Raw genomic sequence first — 13433 nt, forward strand, 5'->3', positions numbered from 1 at the left:
GACCGTTTATAAATAGCAAAACTTTTCGCATGGCTTAATATCCCTAGAGAGAAATTATGAATTTTATAAAAATTATTTTTATTTTACTACTTTTCTCGTGGAGTGGAGAAATCTATATGAGTCCAGAGAAACTGCGTAAGTTTCAGAGTCGTACTACCATAACTAGTGCACTATAAGATATAAAGGACGTTAATTTGCATATCTACGTGGACCATCCATTAATGGCAACTCACTGCTGATCAGATGATTCTGTTCATCCAACGGCTAGCTTTTGTTTCTTTAGTTGCTGTTAGTTTTCGAGGTGAGGCCCACTTATTGCAATAATGACTGAATTTATGCGGGATCTACTCCACTCCACGGAGAGCAACACGGACCCAGATGATATCATCACCACTTGTCTTCTCGTACTGTTAGGGATGCTCATCACCACTACTGGAACTGGCCCTAACTTCACTTGCATAATGGCCTATTTGGGAGCGTGGATTTAGAACCCCTATATCCGGAATCAACTTTGATTCAAAAGTAGCCATGCTTACAGGGGCTTGAATTTAATTATTAAATCAACTTTAATATCTTTAACCAATGACGAACATGATGTTTAACACAATGTTGCGATAAGCCTGCTGAAATATATGCTTCGCTCAAAAATAATGAAATTCTAAGTATCTGATTTTTAACCGTTGATTTACATGGACACTGTTTGGAGGGTGTTGATCATCATATTAAAGTAATTATTATGATGCAATTGATAATCTAATTGTTTTGGAACATCATTTGCGGACCATATGCCCAATGGAGTAATAGTCTAGTGACATGCAGGTTACACATGCAATTATTGGAAGGATTTTAGATGTAATCTAAGGTTTCACTATTTGAAACCTCCTGTTTGAGGGGATTTGAAACTCCCTTTACTTTATGGTGCCAAAAGAATCCGGGGTTTAAAATCTCCTCAGATCCCCCCAAATCCATGGTGCCAAACCATCCCTAAATGATCCCGACCATCCATTTTATAGCAATGATAGGCCAGTCTAAATTAGTTTGCGCAGTGGGCTATGATGAGTGCCTAGATGGAGTGGACAGTTCACATTGAGATTCTAATTTGATTTGGCTCCCATTTTGCTACCATCAAAGTTATGTCCTGGATATGCTATTCCAGACACATCTGTCCAGGATAGGCCTATCTAAACAAATCTATATCATGGATGTGTGAGTTACACATGGACAGCCGATGAACAGAAATCAGGCCAATCTACTCACTAAGCATTCATATCTGGCTCACTTGACCAGTTGACTGTCTTGGTGTTTGGGCTAGAGCATGATCACAATGTGGCCCACCGGATGAGTGGCCTAGATCTTGCACACATATGCCACTTTGGCACATGTATCATGAATTGCCTCTCAAATCTGATCATCCAAATCTTACATATACTCGGACTAACAAAATGATGACAGAAAAACAAAACGGAAAAATAAATAAAATCTTAAAATCCACAACACCATAAAAGCAGATTATGGAATGACCAATCTATTAATGAAAATGCAAGATTAACAAATTCGTGATGTAACTTAATACTATACCATAACCATTAAATGATATATAACTCAAATCCAACACACTTGAAATCTTGAAATAGATCTAAATTCACCATTCATCAAGGAGTCTGCAACATCACCCAAATTCATTATCTTCAATATCTTTACCACTTAGATTAAACACCTCCAAGTAAGAAATATTAAAAGTGAAAACATGCAAAATAAACTTACAATCTTAGATATAAGGCACCTCACTAGGTCAGAATCAAAAGGAGTATTGGAAATATTATTGAGTGCTATTCCTAATACTAAATACTATTAAAATAGGAACTGTGTTAGATTCAACAAACTGCGAATCTTTATCATATGATATTCATACTAAATACTATCAAAATAGGAACTATATTAGCTTCAATAAACTGCGGATCTTTTTCATATGATGTTCTTACAGGCTGTGGATCTTTTCATATAAGATCTTTGAATAAAATCAGTAAGATGTCATGGAGTTGCATCATGAAGGAGATCATGCATTTATTTGCTTAAATCTTCTCTTCGTTTTTTCTTATAAGAAAACGTGAATCCTTCTGCTATCCATAGTCGAATCACACCGTTTTCTTTCTCAGAATAACCAACATGACATCCTGTCTAATGAGAGAGTAGATCACAATAGCTAAGAATTACTTAAGATCAATCGTTAGACGATCAATGAATTCATTTGCCAATCTTAATCTCCATTTTAGTATATCTTTCTCCACCAGCGTCTCAATTCTCATTTCCCAAGACAGCAAAGAATCCTTCTCCATTGAATATTACACTAATCAAACCTACAAAATCTAATCTAACCATCCATGAGCATATCTACTCCATCCTCATCCATCTTTGATGCCTAAATCCAAAACCCTATCAAACTCTTTGCAAGATGTTTCTTACCTGGTTATTTTGCTGGCTTGGAGAGGCTTCATCAATGTATCTCCGCTCCTATGCCGAACTTCGCATCCTTATCTTTGAATGGTGATGACTTTTTCAGGCATAAGTGCAGGTGGCCACATGCGAAAGCTAAAGGAAGCATCCACCTTTTTCGTTAAATAACCAAAATACCCTCAAGCCTTGGATTGGGCTGCATGAGGCCTACGTGATAACATTTACCTTTTGAAGCCCATTCAAAAGGTCTAACTTCTGCTCAGGTTCTATGGCTTGATTGCTTTCAGGCCCATTTAATAGCTGACCGGATTGTGTCGAAGCTGGGCTTGGCCCACACCATATTCAGTTTTTGTGTAAGGACATTTCAGTCATTTTACACTGACTTGCATTCAATTTTTCCCTACAAAACGACGTCTCGATTTGACCGCCCACCCAACTTTGTCAGTGCGTAGTAATTCATAGGGATATTTTCATATGGCCGCTTGCTTTTTAGCTATGTACTGAATACCTCCCACTCTTAAACTATTTACAAAAACTCGTCTGCAGTTTCAACCATTAGATCCTAAGCCAGCTGCCGTTGGTTATTTGTACAGATCAGCTTCCGTATTTTCATAATGACAAAACTGTCCACGACTTCAATGGCTAGTGTTGGTGCTCTGTGGGCCCCACCAAGATGTATGTTTTTCATCCATGCGTCCATCTATTTTTCTAGATCATTTTATGGCATGAACCCAAAAAAGAGATAAATCCTAATCTCAAGTGGACCACATTACAGGAAACAGTGTTGATTGAACATTGACCATTAAAAACTTTTTGAGGGCCACAAAAGTTTTGGATCAAGTTAATCTTTGTTTTTTCCCTTCATCTAGATCTGTATGACCTAATCAACAGATTGGATGTCGAATAAACAGTACAGTAGACCTTAGAAGGATTTTAATGGTGGATATCCAATTGCTATTATTTTCTGAGGCGTGGTCCACCTGAGATTTATATCCCTCTCATTTTTAGGATCAAGTCCTAAAATGATAAGTAAAAATGGATGAATGGCATGGATAAAAGACATACTTTATAGTGGGCCTGCAGAGCACCGGTCACTAGCCACCGGGCTAGTAGCAGGGGAGTAGCCAATCCGTTTCCCTACCAATCTCCTCAATGCGTTGGATTCTCGTTGTAGTCGCAACCCTCACCCTGACCACATGTGGAGTGCACCTTCGTGTTTGCGTGAAACCCGCTCCGTTCATCTGTCTTTCTATCTCATTTAAAGTTACTATCCTAAAAATGAGGCAGGTTTAAACCTCCTATATGATATTTCAACAGTAGGTATGTAGGTATTCTTTCTCACTGTTTGCTGTCGTATGGCCCGCTTGAGCTTCGGATCTGCCTCAGTTTTCGTCCATGCTCTAAAATGAGTTGCTTTACCGGATGCACATGATAGATTTGTCACAAACAATCTGTGGCACCAAAAACGGTTCAATGGTCAGTGTTCCATCTCCAGTCTTTCTTGTTCGTGTACTCCACTTGAGCTTTGTATACGCTGCGCTGCATTTTTTGCACCCATGTGCTAAGATAAGATGACAAATCTAACAGACGAAATGGATTTAATTATCACAAACATCGTAGCTCCACCTACGGTCCAACAACCCCGCCCCTAGACTTAAATGTCCAACCACCCCATTGATAACTTTTAATTGACTTAATTTCTGTGCAACCCTCATGAGGGTACGTTGGGCCCACTTTGGTGTTTACTAGAAAGCCACTCTGTCCATCTGTTTTTTCAGCTTATTCAAGAGAATGGCCCCCAAAAATGAGACATATCTAAGGCTCAAAATGGGCCCCACAATGGGCCCAAGATATTTTAATAGTGGTCTTTCTTTCCCTCTATTTCGTGTCATGTGGTTCATTTGAACTTCGACTTGCCTCATTTTTGAGCCAACAATCGGTTGATGAGCTGGAAAATAGATGGACAAGGTAGATTTGTATCAAACATTCTCCCCTACACTTAAATGTCCAACCTCTCTTGTGAACATTGTTTTAGTGCAACCCTTACCTCCGCTTACATCAGCCCACCTTGATATTCATGAGAAATCTACCCAATTCATCTGTTTTGCCAGCTCATTTAAAAGCTTGGGTCCAAAAATAAGATAGATCCCGGGCTTAAAGTGGGCATATGATGGCCCAAGATATTTCAATGGTGCCCATACTTTCCAACTGTTTCCTGTTATGTCTCACTTGAGCTTCAGGTCTACCCAAAATTGAGGTAGAAAAAAAGAGAAATAGATGGATGGGGTGGATTTCTCACAAACAAGCTGTGGCCCTACCAATGTTTCAATGAATGGCATTCAATCTTCAATCGTTCTTGCTAGTGTTGTCCTCTTAAGCATTGAAATATCTTTTTCCTGATTCCTTTTGTCATGCCTCTTAAGAACAGATAGATTTCTAACAAAATATGAAAAAACCAATGCAGGGTATGAAGAGTTGCATGGTGCAGCGTGTGAACCTTGATAAGCAAGAAATGATATTCATGGCATACAATCCCAAATGTATATCTTATCCACACCATCCATCATTTTGGAACATTATTTCAGTGATTGAACACTCATCATTAAAAGAACTTTCTAAAACTCAGTATAATGTTTGTTTGACAAATAACCTTATTGTTTGCTGACTTGGATGAAGTAAAATACAAATATCAGCTTCATGCAAAACTTTTGTGGCTCCTATAAAAATTTTAATTGTGGGTGTTCAATCACCATTGTTGCTTGTGGTGTGGTCCACACTAGGGATTTAGATCTGCCTCATTTTTTGAATCACATAGCTAAAAAATGGTTGGACAACTTCCATAAAATACATAAATCATGATGAGCCTGGTCGGTGCTTTGCGGGACCCACTATGAATTATGTCTTTTATCCTTTGTCTATTGTCATGAAAATACAACCCTTGTCCACAGCCACCGTTAACAAGGCCACAGATTCGATGGCTAGGATCTTCCACTACTAACATCTGGACCATCAAATCATAGGTCCCACTTGCACAAGTTGAGGTGTTGAGAATAACATACATGATGAATGGACCAGCTCACTTATCAACAATGAATTAAGATCTCATATGATCTCGTATCATTGCAATGTAATGCAGGGATGACGTGATGAGGTCGATCACTGTCTTCCTCAAAGAAGACTACTCCAAAAATACGGAGCTTCTCTGGATTCCTCGTAGAGACTTCTCGAATCCACAAGTAAAAAGAGCAAAAAAATATAAATAAATTCTAATAAATTTGAAATTTAATTGATTGATTCATCAAATAAATGAGCTTATAACCCTTTAAATAGAGATACCAAACAATGGGAGAAAAATCAGAAGCAAACTATAACTAAAACTCTTAAAAATTCGTAACTTACTATAAATAATAATTTTACTTTTTATAGTAAGTGTCCTATGTGGCTTAACCACGTTATTCTTTATTCTAAGCACTTTTCATTTCATGTTGTACACATTATTCTTTATTCTAAGCACTTTTCATTTCATGTTGTACACATTATTCTTTATTCTAAGCACTTTTCATTTCATGTTGTATACAACTCTTAAAGCCCAGTGGATGAAGAGTTATAATCAAACTAAAACTTACTATTTATAATAAAAATTGAAATAAACATGAAATTTGACGTCAATCTGATGGAATCTTGCAATTTCGACGTGGGCAATCCGGCATAACCGGGTTAGTTGGCTAAAGTAGCTCGTCTTACCCCAAAATCATATATGATAGGTCGAGTAACTCATTCCGGTTTGTGAGATATGCTTGTTTTAAGGTTCTGATAGTCTTGTTGACTTCTGCCTTTAATCGGGCCTTCTCTAGTCCATCTTGGACATGAAAGTGTCCGTGACCCGCTCTATATCACGACGTCTAGCAACTGGCTAGCTTGGCCCATTGGGTTTTAGGTCCAGGTCCAATAATCATCAGGCTTGGCCTTATAGTAGACTTGCATGAGCCATGTATAGCCCTTATTTTGAAGCCCGGGTGGCCGGCCGATGGTAGGTTTTACAGATATTTATGTTGTGACCCAACCCAATCCTGAGAACACGATTGCTTGGAATGTTTACTGAGCCTAAAATCAAAGGACCCATTGAGAAATTGGTGGACCCATCTGACTTTTGGGCCCATAATAATCAGGTCAGGGCCAGATCTGAACCTTGCCAACGCTGGTCACCACGTAGCGTATGCTTTGTTTGAGAGTCGCACTAGCACACCTAGTGCACAGTAAGATTTAAAGGACATTAATTTGTATTTCGACATGAACCATCATTAACGGCTAGACATTGCACCGCACTATGTAGAAACCACACTAATCAGATGTTTCTATTCATCCAACGGCTGGCTTTTGTTTCCTCATTTGCTGTTAGATAATGACTGAATTTTGTAAGCGGATTGGCTGGTGTACCACACATCAGCGATCTAGCTGATGTGTTGACGTCAGCAAGTTCTGTGGGTCCCATCATGAGGTATGTATTATATCCAAACCGTCCATTCATTTGGCGAGCTCGTCTTAAGGCTTTCTCTGAAAAATAAGAAAGATCTAAAGATTAAATAGACCACACTGAAAAATGAAGTGGGGGATTGTATGTATATCATTGAAATCCTTTCGGGGGGTCATAGAAGTTTTGGATCAATATGATAGTTGTTTTTCCTCTTCATCCAGGTCTTTGTGACCTTATGAACAGATTTGATAGAAAGAAAACGTCATGGTGAGCCCTACAAATATTTTAAAGATGATTAATGGTGAAAATCATTATCCCCGCTGCTATTCGTGGTGTGGTCCATTTGAGCTTTGGATATGAATCAGACCTGGACAAATGGATGAATGGTGTGGATATAATAAATACATCATTTTGAGGCACACATAACGTTGATATTTTTGAACGGTTAGTACAAGTGTACAACTCGGAGCTCGAGCAGCGTCAGTGCCCGTCTTCGCACCACACGTACCCACACCAGCTATATCGCTGGTGTCCAGCCAATCAGCTTACCTGAATTTTAAGGTAAGGCCAACTTAGCTCTTAGCTCTGCCTTTCGATTCCCTTCTTCTTTTCCTGTCCATTTACAGTGAAGCCCTTAAATAAGCCTGAGAAATCCTAATAACTGTCCTTTGATAGTCTTTTTTAGACATCTGATATTTTTTTAGCCTCATCAGTCGTACTGCAAAAGGAATTAAAACTAGGGGTCATTGCCCGTGTGGTTACACCCAAAAAGGGTCCTTGTTGGTCCCTTTTTTTTTTTTTTTTTTGGGTTAGCTGGTTAGTACACACCCATGTCAGTACACACACTCCATGTTAAGCCACCATGCATGTACCATAACTGAAAATTTTCCCACAGTTCTACTAAGTATTAATATGCCTACATTTGTAGATTATCATGGAAAATACAACCCTTATCCACAGGCACTGTTAACAAGGCCACGGATTGGATGGCTAGGATCTTCCACAACTACCATCTGGCAACCCCGTTGGGTTTTAGATCCGGGTCCAATAATCATCAAGCTTGGGCTTGTAATAGACTCGAATGAGACAAATATAGCACTGATTTTGAAGGCCAATTAATAAACTAGCCAGCCCATGCTTACGTTTTGGAGATATTTATGTTCAGAACAAATATCAGCTTGATCCGAGCTGGATGAAGGAAAATAAATAAATATCAGCTTGATTACCTTCTATGATCTCAAGTAGTTTTCAATGATAGGCATTAATTTCTACGGTTTTTTATGGTGTGGGCTACTTGAATTTTAAATCTGACTTGTTTTTGGGCTCATATTCTATAATGGTCTAGAAAAACAGATGGACTATGTGGATCCTAGAAATACACAGTGGCCTATCATGTCATTTTAGGGCATGAGACAAAAAATGAGGCAGTTTCAAGGCTCAAGTGGCCTACCCTGCAGGAAACCGTAGGAATCAGATACCTACCATTGAAAACTTTTTGAGGCCACCGAAAAATCTGATCAAGCTAATATTTGTTTTTTCTTTCATCAAGGTCTTAAAAGAAAAAAAAAAAAAAAAAAAATTTAAAAAAAAAAGTTCTTATGAAAGGTCAGATGAGAAATAAACCTCACAGCAGACCCTTGGAAGGTTTCAACGGTAGCCGTTCAATCCCCACTACTTTCTGTGGTGTGGTAGACTTGAGGCTTGGATGTCCCTCATTTTTGGTTCATATTCTAGAATGACTTGGAAAATTTTATGGACGGTGTGGATCTAACACATAAATCATGGTAGGGTCAAGAAAATTTCATATATTAAAAGTTGTTTTGTGTAGCAACCCAATCCGTTTGGGAGATAAAATCAGGGTGTCCTGTGAGCTGGTGTAATCGGCGATGACACCGATCAATAAGAACCGGTGGTCCAGAGTTTCCCTGAGCCTTGAGCACAGACGATCCTCACCTCATTGAGAAATGGGTGGGCCCATATGACTTTTGGTCCCAATTAAAGATGAGGTCAGGACCAGATCATATCCTTTTCCTTGCCAACCCTAGTCATTGCGTATCGTATTCTTTGTTTCAGATATAGATGACGTTAATATGAATATCTACGTGGACCATCCATTAATGGTAACCCACTGCTGATCAGATGATTCTGTTCATCCAACGGGTAGCTTTTGTTTCCTTAGTTGCTATTAGTTTTCAAGGTGAGGCCCACTTAGATAGGTGGTTTACAAAAATGACTGAATTTATGTGGAATCTACTCTAGGGAGAGGAGTACGGAGATATAGATGATATCATCAAGACCTCTCTTCTCCTACTGTTAGGGATGCTCATCACCACTTCTATAATTGGGCTTACCTGCACTAATATAAATTATGGCTGAAAATCGGCTGGCCGGGTTGGGTTGGGTTGGTGCTCAACCCTAGCCCAACCCAAGGTTCCTATAACTCAACCCTAACCCAACCCAACCTCATCTCGGGTTAGAAATTCTCAATCCAAGCCCAACCCAAGCAGGCTCAGTCTGATTGTTCGGGCAGATACGTTATAATATTTTTGTTATCATATTAGTCTTTTATATCTTCAACATGTCCTATTTTTTGTACATATGATTTTATTAATTATATATGTAGCTATTTATAGTAAGGAATTTCAATTTTTTCTAAACAAACAAGCTAAAATATAGGACACCCTGCTTTAAAAGTCATGTTGTGTAACACGCAATTTACCTGGGAGAGATAAATCTGCATATCTTATTAGCTTGAGTCATAAGAAATGATGTATACTAATGAAATTTGATGGCGCTAGAATTTCTCATGCCTTCAATATAGACAATATGCCCGCAATTATAATTTATGAGTAACTTACATGTGGAGCGGGTTTGGGTTAGGTCAGGCAACCCAAGACCTCAACTTGAGCCCGACCCAAATTTTATCAGGTTGGTGTTTATATAGCCCAAGCTAGAGACCAAACCCGATGCATCATGCCCGAGCTCAACCCAATGTCGGGTCGGTCACAAGTCAGTCGGGTTGAACCTACCCGACTTTCAGCCCTAATATAAATGATCCAGACTATCCATTTTATAGTAATGATATTCCCAACAGGATGTTCAGTCTAAATTAGTTTGCCCAGTGGGCCCAACAATTCATCATCAAGCCAGCGGGCTCCACATGGATGTGTGACTTACACATGGACATGCTAAGGAATAGAAATCAGGCCAATCCACTCACTAAGCAGCCATAGGTACACATGACTAAGAAAGTGGCGAGCTGCGGTCAATGTTTATTTAGTATTCATGTCTGGCTCACTTGACCAGCTGACTGGCTTAGCGTTTGGGCTAATGTGGCCCACCAGATGAGTGGCCTAGATCTCGCACACATATGCCACTTTGGGACTTCTATCATGAATTGCCACTCAAATCTATGATCGAAGTGTTCCTTGTAGAGCTCTCAAGCTCATAGTAACAAAATGATGATGGAAGAACAAAGGGAAAATAAATAAATAAATAGAATCTTTAAATCCACGACACCACGAGCAGATTATGAAATGACCAATCTATTAATGAAAATGCAAGATTAACAAATTCGTGATGTAACTTAAAACAATAGCATTAACCATTAAATGGGATATAAGTCAAATCCAACACACATGAAGTATTGAAACAGATCTAAATTCACCATCCAACGAAGAGTCTGCAACACATCACCCAAATTCATTTTCTTCAATTTCTTTACAACACATAATAAAATAAACTTACAATCTTAGATATAAGTCACCTTAAAAGATTAGAATTAAGAGGGGTATTGGAAACATTATCGAATGCTACTCTTAGCACTAAATACTATCGAAATAGGAATTGCGTTAGCTTCAACAAGTTGTGGATTTTCTTTATACGATATCTTTACAAGCCGTGAATCTTTACAAATCTTTAAATAAAATGAGTAAGATGTCATGGAGTTGCATCGTGAATGAGATCATGTATTTCTTTGCTTATATCTTATTTTCATTTTTTCTGATAAGAAAACGTGAATCCTTCAGCCACCCATATAGCAACTACACCGTTTTCTTTTTCAGAGTAACCAACATGACATCCCGTGTGATGAGAGAGTAGATCACAATAGCTAAAAATACTTTAGATCCATACTTAGATGATCAATGAATTCTTCCGCCATTCTTAATCTCCATTTTAGGATATATTTCTCCACCAGCGTCTCAATTCTCATTGCCTGATACGGCGAAGAATCCTTCTCCATTGAATATTACACTAATCAAACCTACAAAATCAAATCTAACCGCCTATTAGCATATCTACTCCATCATCATCCATCCTAGATTCCCAAATCCAAAACCCTTTCAAACTCTCTACAAGATGTTTCGTACCTGGTTATTTTGCTGGCTCTGAGAATCTTCTTCAATCTATCTCCGCTCCAACGACAAAGCCAATCCTTATCTCTGAATGGTAGATGACTTTTACAGGCGTAAGCGCAGGTGACCACATGTGAAGTGCAGGTGGCCACATGGGAAAGTTAAAGCAGCATACACCTTTTTAGTTAAATGACGAAAATACCCTCAAGCTGTGGATTGGGCTGCCCGGTTGGGCTGTAATAAGGCCCACGTGATAACATTTACCTTTTGAAGCCCATTTTAAAAAGGTCCAACTTCCGCTTAGGATATATGGCTTGACTGCTTTCAGGCCCATTTAATAAACTACCGGACTGTGATCTGCTGAGTACCAACCTGGGCGTAGCCCACACCGAATTCGGTATTCACGTAAGGGCATTTCAGTCATTGTACACCGACCTGCCTTTGATTTTTTCTTACAAAAGACGTCTCGATTTGACCGCTAGGATGACTTTGTCGGTGCGTAATAATTTATAGGGAGTTAGATGATTCTCTGCCTGCGGATGGCACTTCATACACGTCTACTTAGAAACTGTATACGTGTCTTAAATCAACCCAAATAAACCGACTATATTTTTTATCCTAATGTCTCTGAGTCATATTCCAAATATCAGATTAGTTGAACAATCCTAACCTTTGATTCAGCAACATTTGTTTGTGGAAATTATACCGTTGGATAATTCTTTTAACCGGATAATAAATACATGCAATCAGATAATAAGATAACCAAGTAAGCTTAATTATTATTTGATGATATATATACTCTAGGTTCTATAACTTTAACGGTTTAATTTAATTACCTGTACACTGGGTGTGTAATTTCTAAGTGCATGCATAGCATCCATCACTCGTCCTAAAAGCATCGATAGTCTCATAATTCTGAGGATAGGAGGGAATCAAATTCATATTTTATATATACTAATTTAACATTAAAGGTTATTACAAGATATTATATACTAATAAAGATAAGGACCCCATTCAAATATTCCAAAATTTTATATTCTCTTGTTTGTAACTCTTTAGAATGCTTTAGAAAACCCTTAGCCTGCCTACTACCAATTACACTGAAATATATACTATTTGACGCAGGGATGGACGAAAAGAGGTTGATCACCATATTCCTTGAGGGGATAACTACTTTGAATTCACGGAGCTTCTTTAGACTCCTCACAGAAATTTCTCGTATCCACGAGGAAAAATAATGAAAATATAAATAATTTTTTTTAAAAAATTATAAATTGATTAATAAATAATAATAAAGAATTTACAACGCTTTAAATAATTATACCAAACCTTAGAAGAAGTTTCAGAATCAAAATCCAACTCAAACTCCATGAAATTCATAATTTACTATAAATATAATTGTCCTATTTAGCTTAACCACGTTATTCTCCTAATGTTTCTAAGCACTTTTTATGTTAGACATAACTCCTAAAGCTTAAGGGATGAAGAGATATAATCAAACTAAAACTTACTATAAATAGTAAAAACGGAAAGAAAATAGATTTTTGACCATCGATCTGATGGAATCTCGCAAATTTGGCATGGGTAACCCGGCTTGGCTAGGTTGGTTGGCTAAAGTGGCTTATCCTACCGCAAAATCATATATGGTATGTTGAGTAACTCATTCCGATTTGCGAGATATGTAAGGTTCTGATGGTACGGATCACTTCTGCCTCCGATTGGGCCTTCTCTGGTTCATCTTGGATATGAAAGTGTCCGCAAACAGCTCTACATCACTATCGCAATTGGAATAGGAAACATATTACACACTTACGCATATTCGCGCACGTCATCGATTAAAGTGTCAATCGATTGATATTGATCGAGCACCCTTTGATCGATCAAGTATACAAAAGCTCGAGCGATTGAACTAGTCTAAAATTGTATAAAGAGTGAATAAGAATTTTTCTGAATATTGTTGATCGATCGACTAGATGATTCGATTAATCGAGCGAGTGTGGTCTAAAATTGTCTAGTAAGCAATCTGTCTAATTATGTGGAGGTTCGATCAATCAAGCGAGGTTGTCGATCGATCGATGTCCTCTGATTTTACATAAATTGAAGATATCCATTCAACAATCTTCATGCTTCATTGCTCCACCATGTCATCA

At 38.2% G+C, this 13433-nt stretch overlaps 2 long non-coding RNA genes across 2 annotated transcripts; both read right to left on the reverse strand.

Annotated features, from left to right (window-relative positions):
• Window positions 1-1927: 1927 nt before the first annotated feature.
• Window positions 1928-2588, reverse strand: LOC131227082 (uncharacterized). The gene is made up of 2 exons (XR_009162057.1): window positions 2464-2588; window positions 1928-2357 (listed from the first exon to the last, which is right to left on the reverse strand). It is a non-coding gene; the product is annotated as an uncharacterized LOC131227082 (long non-coding RNA).
• Window positions 2589-10574: 7986 nt separating this feature from the next.
• LOC131227055 (uncharacterized) lies at window positions 10575-11401 on the reverse strand. The gene is made up of 2 exons (XR_009162048.1): window positions 11299-11401; window positions 10575-11192 (listed from the first exon to the last, which is right to left on the reverse strand). It is a non-coding gene; the product is annotated as an uncharacterized LOC131227055 (long non-coding RNA).
• Between the last annotated feature and the right edge of the window lie 2032 nt (window positions 11402-13433).

This window comes from Magnolia sinica, chromosome 15 (assembly GCF_029962835.1).
Source record: "Magnolia sinica isolate HGM2019 chromosome 15, MsV1, whole genome shotgun sequence".
Lineage (NCBI taxonomy): Eukaryota > Viridiplantae > Streptophyta > Magnoliopsida > Magnoliales > Magnoliaceae > Magnolia > Magnolia sinica.